Genomic DNA, 10,397 nt, shown 5'->3' on the forward strand with positions numbered 1-10,397 from the left:
TGATATGTTTTAGGGAACAAAGACCAAACGGCTCTATTTATTAAAATGAGGAGAAAATGATCACCTCTTCACTGGGGTGAAGAATTCAGCCACTGTAGCATGGAGTTACAGGAATAAATCAGTTTACACATCATATGAGTTTTATTAACCCGCATGCTGTACAGAACCTGTGATGTCCAGACGGTGTTCCTCTGGTGTTCTGCTGTGAAAACTTTGGGATTTAGGGATTAACATAGTTGCCATGGTTTCCTTTCTTCTCTTATTTGTTGTGTGTGATCAGGACAATTCTGGAGAAGATGGGCCTGCAGGGGAAAGTCTATGGAGGACCACAAGAGCCACGCGCATCGAAATAAAAAATTCTGTGCTTAATTTTAATAAACTGATTTTTGAAATGCTTTTCAGTCTTCATTTCAAAAAACATTTTCGAATTGCACTTTAATAAACTGCATTTCAAAATCCTTTTTCGAATTGCACTTTAATAAACTGCATTTCAAAATCCTTTTTCGAATTGCACTTTAATAAACTGCATTTCAAAAACCTTTTTCGAATTGCACTTTAATAAACTGCATTTCAAAAAACATTTTCGAATTACACTTTAATAAACTGCATTTCAAAAAACATTTTCGAATTGCACTTTAATAAACTGCATTTCAAAAAACATTTTCGAATTGCACTTTAATAAACTGCATTTCAAAAACCTTTTTCGAATTGCACTTTAATAAACTGCATTTCAAAAAACATTTTCGAATTACACTTTAATAAACTGCATTTCAAAAACCTTTTTCGAATTGCACTTTAATAAACTGCATTTCAAAAAACATTTTCGAATTACACTTTAATAAACTGCATTTCAAAAACCTTTTTCGAATTGCACTTTAATAAACTGCATTTCAAAAACCTTTTTCGAATTGCACTTTAATAAACTGCATTTCAAAAAACATTTTCGAATTACACTTTAATAAACTGCATTTCAAAAACCTTTTTCGAATTACACTTTAATAAACTGCATTTCAAAAAACATTTTCGAATTGCACTTTAATAAACTGCATTTCAAAAAACATTTTCGAATTACACTTTAATAAACTGCATTTCAAAAACCTTTTTCGAATTGCACTTTAATAAACTGCATTTCAAAAACCTTTTTCGAATTGCACTTTAATAAACTGCATTTCAAAAAACATTTTCGAATTACACTTTAATAAACTGCATTTCAAAAACCTTTTTTGAATTGCACTTTAATAAACTGCATTTCAAAATCCATTTCCCTTTCCTGTTCGCTCAGGGATTAACATGTGGATTAGCAGTTGGATTAGCAGTTGGATTAACAACTTCATTTTAAAAATCCTGCTGCTATTCAAATTAGCCACACCGTGGGATGTAAGGAGCTCTCTGATTGGTTGGTCAGACACAGGCTGTCTGCCAGCCTGGATTTTTCTAGCTCATAGCTTCGCCCTGCTAAGAAGCGTGTGTGCTTGTACAAAGGCCGTTCAGCCTCGGGATTTACACTCGGCTCGACACGGATATGTGAAGAATGAAGGGACCCTGCAGCGAAACGGAGAGCCAACCTCTGACTGAGTGCCTGTTTTCGCAGTCTGACCACCTGTTGAAGGTAACGTGCTAACGTGGCTAACGCTAGCATCACCGCACGTAGCCCCGTTATTTTAAGGACATTTTAGCGTATGAAAGTTTTACGTCGCAGCTGTACGAGCTAGCTACGTGTTTTGTAAGCTGCTGTGCTCTTCACAAATAAAGCTGGAAGCAGCTCAGACTGTTAGAACCAGCACTGAGCCCTGTTACATTTATACAGTGTTAGAGCAATGGCTGCAACCTACAGCCTTTAAACTAGCGATTAAAATGCTGACAGTAAACTCGTCAGTCCAGATGTTACCACATTACTTTGTGATACTTAGAGTTAAAACAACTGAGACAGGCTGATTAAAATAACAGCTGTCAGTTCTCTCATTCCTTATATCAAGACTGGAGATCACACTACTGATTTCAGTTCATTTAATATGTGAGTGCACAGATTCATTCTCAACTGGACATAAATGATGATCAAAGGTTGTATATATGATGAAGTCATCAAATCCCAGCCTCTAACACAGTGCGCTGAATCTTAGCTTTGAATGTCCAGTATATTCTAATCAGTGCAATGTAAGCATTCACTGAACCTACAGTATCTACACCTGTGTGGTAAAGACACAGATAATGAAATTTAATTATTAATACAATATACGTCATGAGAAACAAAAGCTGAAATTGATTCAGTTTAGTACTTTTCTCTGTATGCTCTGTGATTATAAAGGCCTTAAATTCTGTGATATATACTGTAAATGATTTTCACAGAGGTCTTAAAGTACTTAAATCACTGCTGATAGTCTGGTTGTTTATATTTTCACGTTTTTGTGTCTGTAGGGCTGTTTGATGACGATTTGGACTCCTCTGGGAGATGAGGACACACCCACATCTGTTCCATACTGCAGCCATGGATGGTGTTACGGCTCTGAGTCAGCTTTGGGCCATCAGACGCACACACTGGAAAACCAGCGCCTGGACTTCATGCAGGAGAGACGGCCTCAGTGATGATGGACTCTGCATCCTCTACTTTACCTCCTAATCTCTTTCTCCTTTAACACACAATTAAAATCACTCCAAAAGAGTGTAAACTTACTGAGGAAGTCTCTAACTTGTGCACATTTGTACTTTTACTTGTTTTCTGATATATTAAAGAAGAGTACAGTTATTCACATAAAGTTTTTAGTCTTCTGTATTTATTCTTTTGTATGATGTACCACAGTCATACTGAACTTTACAGACCTGGTGAATTGGAGAAAAAAAAAGTCATACATATATATATACATATATATATATACACACACATATGAATCATTTAGCTTCAGCAGTATTTCTATTCGTCCTATGAATTCCAGTCTAATGTCAATTCACTGTTTGAGTTTGGTCTTAAACCCCAGAGAATACCACCTAGTTCAACAATCTTTTTATCTGATTATTTGCAAAACGGTTTTCTTCTGAGAGATGCTGCTAGAGCTGAAATTGAGCCCCAAGAAACAACAACAAAGTTTAGTTCCTCTGGATTTTCCATGGAAAATTGTTTTATCACTCACTCAGGTGACTTCTCCAGTGTCACGGATGAGTGATGAACGTATCTCCCACTGGAAACCATTGTGTCCAGTTAAAGTCATTCGGTTTTTTTAAGGAGAGTTGTTAGATGCTGTGCTCATGAGGACAATGAGTTTTAACTTGCAGCACAACACAAAGCTGCCATACTGGATCAACGATCAAAACACTTAATTGAGCAGAATTAAGTCAAAATGTAATATCCTCATATGATGACACATCACACACGACCCAGCATTGTTCTAAGAATGCAAACTTTCTTATTGGAAGTTTCCTACAGTATTTACAACATAGTTTTTAAGTATTTATTTTCGTGAATGTTGCATTGACCAGAGACATCTCTCAATTTCATTGTACTTATGACAATGACAATAAAGAATATTCTATTCTATTCTATTATTCTATTCTATTCCACAGCTGCCAGAAAGGGACAGATTTCTGGCTGGTCTTAATGAGTGGTTGTTGCTCTCTCGTTTTCTCTGGAATTGCTGCACAGAGGATGTAACACCCATGATAAGCGCTGAGGTGTGTGTCCTTGTCAGGAATTAGCCATCCTCAGCTTTCTGGGAAGGAAAAGTGGAACCAGAAGATATTCAAATACATCTCTTCACAGCTGCTGATGAATTCTACAAAAAACAAAGTTTGTTAAAAACATTTGCAGGTGAATCACCACTGATTTATCAGTGCCATCCATTTACTCAAAAATTACTGACAAGTGGACAACTAGAATATATAGTTTATAATTTCAAAAATGTCCTGTACAAAATGAACTATATATGACAAATGTGGTGTGGTGCTTGTGGAATTTTTAACAAGGACCCTACAAAACTTTACAGTACTCATGCTGCCCAACTTTTGACAGCTAGGTGTGCAGTTCCTGCTTTAAATGCATTCACTTTTAAGCTTAAGGAATCTAAGTGATAAGAGGCCAGAAATGTTTGAACTAGCTTATGAACCTAAATCACTGAGGCCGTCTCTCCTGCATGAAGGTGCTGGTTTTCCAGTGTGTGCGTCTGATGGCCCAAAGCTGACTCAGAGCTGTAACACCATCCATAGCTGCAGTATGGAACAGATGTGGGTGTGTCCTCATCTCCCAGAGGAGTCCAAATCGTCATCAAACAGCCCTACAGACACAAAAACGTGAAAATATAAACAACCAGACTATCAGCAGTGATTTAACTACTTTAAGACCTCTGTGAAAATCATTTACAGTATATATCACAGAATTTAAGGCCTTTATAATCACAGAGCATACAGAGAAAAGTACTAAACAATCAATTTCAGCTTTTGTTTCTCATGACGTATATTGTATTAATAATTAAACTTCATTATCTGTATGTTTACCACACAGGTGTAGATACTGTAGGTTCAGTGAATGCTTACATTGCACTGATTAGAATATACTGGACATTCAAAGCTAAGATTCAGCGCACTGTGTTAGAGGCTGGGATTTGATGAATTCATCATATATACAACCTTTGATCATCATTTATGTCCAGTTGAGAATGAATCTGTGCACTCACATATTAAATGAACTGAAATCAGTAGTGTGATCTCCAGTCTTGATATAAGGAATGAGAGAACTGACAGCTGTTATTTTAATCAGCCTGTCTCAGTTGTTTTAACTCTAAGTATCACAAAGTAATGTGGTAACATCTGGACTGACGAGTTTACTGTCAGCATTTTAATCGCTAGTTTAAAGGCTGTAGGTTGCAGCCATTGCTCTAACACTGTATAAATGTAACAGGGCTCAGTGCTGGTTCTAACAGTCTGAGCTGCTTCCAGCTTTATTTGTGAAGAGCACAGCAGCTTACAAAACACGTAGCGAGCTCGTACAGCTGCGACGTAAAACTTTCATACGCTAAAATGTCCTTAAAATAACGGGGCTACGTGCGGTGATGCTAGCGTTAGCCACGTTAGCACGTTACCTTCAACAGGTGGTCAGACTGCGAAAACAGGCACTCAGTCAGAGGTTGGCTCTCCGTTTCGCTGCAGGGTCCCTTCATTCTTCACATATCCGTGTCGAGCCGAGTGTAAATCCCGAGGCTGAACGGCCTTTGTACAAGCACACACGCTTCTTAGCAGGGCGAAGCTATGAGCTAGAAAAATCCAGGCTGGCAGACAGCCTGTGTCTGACCAACCAATCAGAGAGCTCCTTACATCCCACGGTGTGGCTAATTTGAATAGCAGCAGGATTTTTAAAATGAAGTTGTTAATCCAACTGCTAATCCAACTGCTAATCCACATGTTAATCCCTGAGCGAACAGGAAAGGGAAATGGATTTTGAAATGCAGTTTATTAAAGTGCAATTCGAAAATGTTTTTTGAAATGCAGTTTATTAAAGTGCAATTCGAAAATGTTTTTTGAAATGCAGTTTATTAAAGTGCAATTCGAAAAAGGTTTTTATTAAAGTGGAATTCGAAAATGTTTTTTGAAATGAAGACTGAAAAGCATTTTAAAAATCAGTTTATTAAAATTAAGCACAGAATTTTTTATTTCGATGCGCGTGGCTCTTGTGGTCCTCCATAAAAGTCACCCCCTTGCAGGCCAGAAGACATGAGATAACTTTAAAGAATACAAAGTACGTATGTGTGTTATCAAGAAGATGTCTGTGAAGGTTCTCAGTCATCCAGGTCATCGTAGTCAAAGGAGTTTGCAAAGAAAAGCGTCTGGACTTCTTTAAGTTGCTTGAAGACGTTTCACCTCTCATCCGAGAAGCTTCTTCAGTTCATCAAGAAGATGATTCTTAAGAACACAGGTTAATAAATGTGCAATTACTAAGAGTTGTTGTGGTGTTTTTATTTGCCTGCTGTCATTTTTGATTTCCTCTGCCTTTAGGATTGCAAGTATCCAGGGTCAGGAGAGGGGGTCAGTGGGAAGCCCACTGCTGGGTTAGGGTTAGGGTAACCCTTGCCCTCATGGATGAGGTGATGGAACAGAGGCATTCCATTAAGCCTCCTGTCCTAATTTCCTCTCTCCCTGAGGACACTCCAGGGCCAAGCACAGCAGTGGGTGACCAAAACGAAAGCAATGAGGAAGAGCGTGAGCCACCCACAACCTTGGCCCACGCACCTGGTTTAATCACCACCTGCCACAGATCTGCCTGATTGCCTGAGCCACTATTTAACATGGTGGCTCAGTGGACGTCTTGGCTGGATTGTTGAGTAACTCTTGTCAGTACAGCCCGGTTAGCCTCTGGTTCCTGTGTGAAGTACTAGTCTGTTCTAACTGTGTTTCCTTGTCCTCCTGGACCTGTTCCCGTTTCCTGAGTGGCAGTGAGGTGTCGAAGAGGATTGTGAAAGTGGAGAGTGAGGAGCGGATGTGTGTAGTGTGTTTTGGAGCCGTTCCCCTTCCATCCCCAGATCCCTGGAAATCCCAGCCCCATGCACTGTATACACTTTCACCTTTGAACCCAGTGTGATTGTAAACAAACTTGTGACTTTTATTCTGAATTCAGCTGGTCTGCGCCCGAGTAACAGTTTCATTGTGAGATTATTAAAGTTTAAAATTGTTTAACAAGCAAATACACAATTTAAATTTGATCATATTTCAAATATAATTAAATTTAACGAGCTACTATAGTGGGAATAGTTTGTTGTTCAGCAGAACGGTGTCTGGTATGTTGGCTCATATACTTTTTTGCATTTGAAAATAGAAGTTGGGCTGATTTTAACTCCAGGAAGTGTTGTTAATTATTCTTTTTGAATCATACTTACAGGGTTTATAGTAAGTCTTGTACTGGAAATATAAGAAAAAACATCATGTGATTTAGTCACATTTAATTTGTGTGTAAGCAAAATTTTAAAAAGTTAGCACCAATTGTTTTTTTAATTTAGTAGAACTTGAAGAGTTTCTTCAGTGGGTAAACAATTAATATATCTCTCAGTAAATTCATGTTATTCGTAGTACTGTGCACTTGCAATGAATAAGTTGTCCAACCTTAGTTTACTTTGTTCTGGGAACCAGTTAGATGTTACAGTGTAGGGATTTTACCTTACAGCATAAAGCACCTTGAGACAAATGTTGTTGTCATTTGATGCTATATAAATACAATTGAACTGACTTGAACAAAGACAAATATACTACTACTACTACTTGTGAAAAAAGACCTGCTATATATATCTTGTATCTTCTTAATCATGGCTAAAGTGTTAGCAGCTCATTTTGAGATGGTTCTTCCTGGACTTCTCTCACAGGAACAAAACTGCTTCATTAAAGGGCTTCATCTGGTTTTCAGTGTTCACACACTGCTGTCCTGTCTGAATTAGTTGTTTCGCTAAAACCAGAGAAAGCATTTGATTGTGTTGAATGGAATTATCTCTTTGTTGTGTTGAACAGTGTTGAATGAGGTTGTGGGAAGTGGTTTAGCTGTTTCTTTATGCAGATGACCTTCTTCTATATGCATCCCACCAATCGTGTCTCTTTTGTAGAGGTTCATTTTTTTTGCTCTGGCTTTAAGGTTAATCTTGTCAAAAGCACACGTGTTCCTGTTAATCCTCGAGCTCTAGCACTCAAACAAAATCATTTCTCTTTCAACCTTCAAACTTTTCAAACTTCACATTCTTTACTCTTTATTCTACCAGTTTGGTTACCTGAGTTCCCCAGATTAGAGTGTGTTGTATGGGACAGGTGACCCCACGTTGTCCTGTTTAAGGAAGCAGAGAGGAACCCGCAGGTCCAGCTGAGATCTTTGAAACTGGAGGTGAGGAATGGATGTTCATGACCTCAGAGACCATAAATACAAACTCAGGTTCAAGAAGCTGGAACGGGAAGTCTGGAAACTGTCTGATCATTTCCTGATAACATTTACATTTACAATAATTTACCCAGCAGTGGGGAGTAGACTTTATCACAGTATATGTCTTTCTGAAAGTGCTGTAACTAATTCAGATTCAGAAGACTTTATTTATCCCTGAGGGGCAATTGAGAAGTTTAAGAATATAATCCATCCTCTGTTATCATCTTCAATGCTCTGTACCAACATAGAGCAGAGCAGCTATCTGAACGCTACTCCAACAGAGGTCGATTATCTTGTTAATAATTTTACCTCCTCACTACGTACGACTCTGGATACTGTAGCTCCGGTGAAAACTAAGGTCTCAAATCAGAAGTACCTGACTCCGTGGTATAATTCTCAAACACGTAGCCTAAAGCAGATAACTCGTAAGCTGGAGAGGAAATGGCGTGTCACAGATTTAGAGGATCATCATTTAGCCTGGAGAAATAGTTTGTTGCTTTATAAGAAAGCCCTCTGCAAAGCCAGAACATCTCCAACTGAACTGCACCAAAGAGCATCTAGAATCATCCCTCGGACAGAACGGGACAACGCTCGATACTATGTTCTGTTGTGAATAAACATGAATTAATGAGGTTTATGTTTTTTACAAAGTTCTTTTTAATTATTTTTTAATGATTCAGTGATAATAGTTTGCATTGTTTTGCTGATGCACAAACTAACAGAAACGTGCAGGAGATCCTTCACAGCACTAACATCAATGGAATATACGAAGGACGTTTAAGGACATGATATGAATACTCTGATCTGTCGCTGTGCCTCACACAGTGGAGAAGTACTGAATAGAATAGACTATAAATATCCTTTATTGTCCCTCATTGACAAAGTTCATGGTTAAAACAGCTGCTGGGAGGAAGGACCTGCGACGCTGCTATGTGCACCGTAGATGCACCGTGGTACTTTCCCCAGCTCCAGGTCCTGGTGGACATGTATCCCATGATGCCACACAACACAACCACCTTAGGAGCCTGGAGCTGATGCCATGCTTCTTCCTGCAGATGTTTTCTCCATCCCTGATCTTCCTTCTTCAGCTGTCAGCTCCTACCTTATTTGATCTAATGGTTCTTTCTTCTCCTTTATTTCAGGGTTGATTCGGGGCTTGTTATTGGAGAAACACTGTACCTTCAAGAGGGCACAGTGTTGTCCACACAGAACTTAACCCTAGAACACTATCGCTGGGTGATTTTCACCCGAGCAAATACATTTACATGATTTCTCTCTCCTGCAGCTGTTAGTGTGTCGAGGAGATTGTGCCTTCACCAGGGAAGTCTCAAATGTCCCAGGAATGGGTTAGCAGACCAGCTTTCCAGCGTCATTTTTTTTTTTTTTTTTAGGAATTTTTTGTTCTTGAATTCCAGATTTTTCTGTAATTTTGGAGCATTATTTTAGCATCCCCCCATGACACTTTTTTTCATTTTGTTAGACATGGCACAGTTGAAAGTAAAAGCTGACCACTCTGATTTGTCATGTGTTTGATATATTTTGATGACAAGTACTTTTAGTTGGTCATATTATATCGGGTAAAAATCACCCGGCGTTAGTGATTGTGTTACTATTTATAACGATAGTGTTCTAGGGATAAATGTCAAGAGATTTATTCTAAAGACACTTCTTCAGCTAAGAGTCTAAAGGTAGAAACACACACAGACGCTGTGGTTTTCACTTGCAAGGGCGATCACAGAACGCTCACATCAGAGTGGGGGCCCTGCGTTCCGCGCTCTGTAACCGCTCTGGTCTTTATTTATATACAAAGCAATACAACAGTGAATACGTTTGTTCAGTGGAATGTTGATGCGTGAGCGTGTGTGTGTGTGTGCGTGTGCCAGGAGAGGCTCCTCTACCTGGTACAAAGTGAAACTGCTTATTAAGCTCTTATCTAGCAGGTACTGCTCCTTCCCTGCATGATAACGGGTCACAGTGAATCAAAAACAGTCTGAGTTATAAAGAGGTCATCATGCAGTATTCTATCATATGCAAACTTATATTATTAAAAGATTATACTGACTACAATTTTCTATTGACATTAATGTTGTTTGTGATGCTGTCAGTGTCCTCCCATGAGGAGCACAGAGATCTCCCCAGACAGTGGAGCTGAAGCAGTCCCTCAGACCATCTCTGGTTTACCCACAGGCTCGAGATGAACCAGGCTGTGATCTGAGCCCCCCAGAGTCTCTGGTGTGGTAGGTAATGTGTTGGGTGAAGGTGAGCAGAGTACAGGACTAAGAGACATAATTCAAATCGGCAGAGATTGGAAAAGGCCTGGGTATGCTGTGTTTGGAGTCTGCTGGTAACAGATAACATCGCAGGCTGTTGCTGCATTTAGCAGAGAGTCAGACATGTGGTAGATAATACGGCCTCACTCTAACAGCTAGTAGCTCAGTGACCGGTCTGTCCCTTCTCCTTCGGTTTGCTGACGCAGGATCCGCGTCTCTTCCTCCTCAGCTCACAGGGAACATCAGACCGC

The 10,397-nt window shown here is 39.2% G+C and overlaps 2 long non-coding RNA genes across 3 annotated transcripts; one reads left to right on the forward strand and one right to left on the reverse strand.

Moving 5' to 3' along the window:
* The first annotated feature begins 1,253 nt into the window (after window positions 1–1,253).
* Window positions 1,254–2,753, forward strand: LOC135933860 (uncharacterized). The gene is made up of 2 exons (XR_010573960.1): window positions 1,254–1,609; window positions 2,416–2,753. It is a non-coding gene; the product is annotated as an uncharacterized LOC135933860 (long non-coding RNA).
* A 111-nt stretch (window positions 2,754–2,864) lies between these two features.
* Window positions 2,865–5,252, reverse strand: LOC134645423 (uncharacterized). Of its 2 annotated transcripts, none has more exons than XR_010096554.2 (3): window positions 5,067–5,252; window positions 4,095–4,262; window positions 2,865–3,764 (listed from the first exon to the last, which is right to left on the reverse strand). It is a non-coding gene; the product is annotated as an uncharacterized LOC134645423 (long non-coding RNA). The 2 variants fall into 2 exon arrangements; XR_010096553.2 differs by having other exon boundaries at window positions 2,865–3,701; window positions 5,067–5,251.
* Between the last annotated feature and the right edge of the window lie 5,145 nt (window positions 5,253–10,397).

Source organism: Pelmatolapia mariae, linkage group LG16_19 (assembly GCF_036321145.2).
Source record: "Pelmatolapia mariae isolate MD_Pm_ZW linkage group LG16_19, Pm_UMD_F_2, whole genome shotgun sequence".
Lineage (NCBI taxonomy): Eukaryota > Metazoa > Chordata > Actinopteri > Cichliformes > Cichlidae > Pelmatolapia > Pelmatolapia mariae.